Source organism: Cibotium barometz, chromosome 60 (assembly GCF_041138505.1).
Source record: "Cibotium barometz isolate CiBa-2024 chromosome 60, ASM4113850v1, whole genome shotgun sequence".
Taxonomy (NCBI): Eukaryota; Viridiplantae; Streptophyta; class Polypodiopsida; order Cyatheales; family Cibotiaceae; genus Cibotium; species Cibotium barometz.
The window spans coordinates 38,115,116-38,117,893 of record NC_141105.1 but is presented as its reverse complement, the minus strand read 5'-3'; positions in this window follow the sequence as shown (position 1 = coordinate 38,117,893).

The window sequence follows — 2,778 nt, the reverse complement described above, 5'->3', positions numbered from 1 at the left end:
ACTTCTTCTTCGGCTCAACACCTATGGATGCTTACCATCAACTACCACTCCTATCAACACAGGACTCCAGAGCTCCAATGACAGAAGACAACAAAGCACCTATGGATGCTTACCATCAACTACCACTCCTATCAACACAGGACTCCAGAGCTCCAATGACAGAAGACAACAAAGCACCAAAAGAAAAAGAGAGAACACCGAAACCCGATACCTCAACATCCACGTGAGCCAAGATACCCATCACGGTCTCTTGACCAAGATGCTCGAGCTTAATGAAAATCGCCATCGACATACATCATCTAGGAACGCAAGCAGTCACCATGTGAGTTGCCTCCTTGTCCCTCCAAAATTCCCCCCTCTCGATTTGCTTACTAACACCATTATTTTACTAACCCTTCCTTCCTCATACCACTTACCACGGTCAATAAGTATTCCGTGCTAGTCTACTTATTCACGTACTCTGACTCCTCTAATGAGGACGTCCAGCCGCACAAAGGACAAAAAAGAAAAACACCAAAAACAAAATAAAGAGTACTACTTGGCACATACAAGAGAGCAAACTCATAAGAGCCAATCAGACTAGTTGGATACTTAATTGCCAGTAGTCCACTAACTTCTTTCCATCTTACTAACTCCCCCACCCCCTCTTATTTTCGGAGAGACAGGAGAACCAACCAAGTGCGACACTTCCCAGCGTGCCTCGACAACCTCTCACCGATCTCACGAGGATGCAATCGAGTTTAGGAAGGGGAGTATGTTAACCACATATTGGTTAACACATTCCTGGGTGGTTGCAAGATCAGGGTGCCCAGTTTTGTGCACTCAGGCACCCTGTAAACAGTAAAAAAACAGGCATTTGTTTACCTTTAGTGGCTAATCTCTCCTAGACGAAGGAATTTCGTTTCAAGTTCTTTTGTTGGAACATCATATTCAAAGTTGGAAATATAGCTGCATAATTTGATTAAGCATTAGATTGTCAAAAGTCCTCTTTTTCTTAGGTACAAAGTCAATGTATACACCGTGTCCCAAATTTGAACTGATTCCATAAAATGCTAATATCTTTTACATATAAACTCATATGAGATTCCCACTTTGTACCTTAGATCTTCGCATAATATGGAGCTTAACTTGATTTTTTGAGAAAATTTTAAGATATTTGTCTATTTTCTTTAAATATTTCAAGGTCTTTAAAGTGTTATAATATACGCCACTTTTTGTACCCACAATAGCTACCACTTAAAATCCTTAATCTTGTAGATCAAAAGAGTGGGTAGGTACTGAGACATTAGTAGAATGTGGTGGTTAGTAAAAATTACAAATCCAATGGTTGGTTTTATAATGATCTCTTTTTCAAAATTCTTCCAGACTATCAGAAAGCCTGCAAATATCAATAATCTAATTAGTATAGTTACATTTTTGATGTGAATCATATAAAACCTATAGGGACTAGTGTGCTTGTAATGGTGCATCTAAGGAAAAATAAATTGGATCACTCTAAGTATGGAAAGATTATTTTTTTATCATTTCATCATATTTTTGATTAATTTTGATTAATTAGACTAATTTATATTAATTTAAGTTATATTGGGTTAGTTTAAGGGCAAGCGTATTTTCTATTATTTGCTTGATCTTATTTTAAGTACCTTGCCCCCCAAAACTTGCTCTCCAAGCATTGTCCCAGTCCAGCATAAACTGGATAAAACTGGACACCCTGATCTTGCAACAACCCTCCTACGACAACTATGTCTGCACACTTATGTAATGGGTGCTGGAACTATATTGTAAATCCCATCATTTGATGAGGAAAATGCCCTAAAGATGCTCCCAAGTATTATGCTTCGAAGGACAAACAAAAGGATCTTGGTCAGTGGACCAAACCATAGAGAAAAGCCTTGTAACTTTGTTTTGGGTGTCTCGGGTCACTTACTCTTGGATGGCCTAGTGTGGTCTATAAGCTCCCAATGCTATTTATATTAAGGTAGTCAACTATTGTGTATCCCACATTATTGGTCCTAGTTGTCCCAATCCCGAGATAAAGTCCGGATAGTTAACATAAAATTTTGATGCTCTAGGGGGTTAATTTGAAATAATGTTCTTATGTACGAGTTTCTTGCCATCACCAATGTAGGCTTCATTTCGACACGAGTAGCATCTAGTCTAGTTGTAGGTGGGGCTACTAAACCTAACTGTTGAGGACCTACCATGACAGTGATATAGGCACTCCTATCATTCTAGCCATTGGTTATGCATGTTAGAAATTAGATGATTCATGATTTCCATGTCTTTTGCAATACCTACACCACTGATTCCCCCTTTCTCTCAAGACTGAGCACTCATGCACCATGTGGTTGCTTTTGCAAATGGCACATAGCCTGTCTTTCCACACTTCTTCCAACCCTTTGATCACTGCCTTAGCAATGTCTTTGGCACTCTTGGGCTCTTCTATTTTCCTAGTGTCTTGGCTTTTGACACTTGGTTCAATTTTGACCAATGAGTCTGGTCTTCTACTTTCCATGGAATGGATGTGTTAAGGCTTGCCTTAACCTTAGTAATAGGCTTTTACCACATGAATGTTCATGGGATCTTACAGGATATAATTTGAATGGATGAGAATTTTAGGCGGGTACAAAGTAGTTATAAAATGATGGATGGATATCTTATATGTGTAATTCTTGAATCAAAATGCACAATAGAGCTATTCTCAAAAATAAAAAATCAGATACATTCAAATAACTGTATCTATGTAGTGTATGCTTATCTTTCCTGATCCTAATTCTG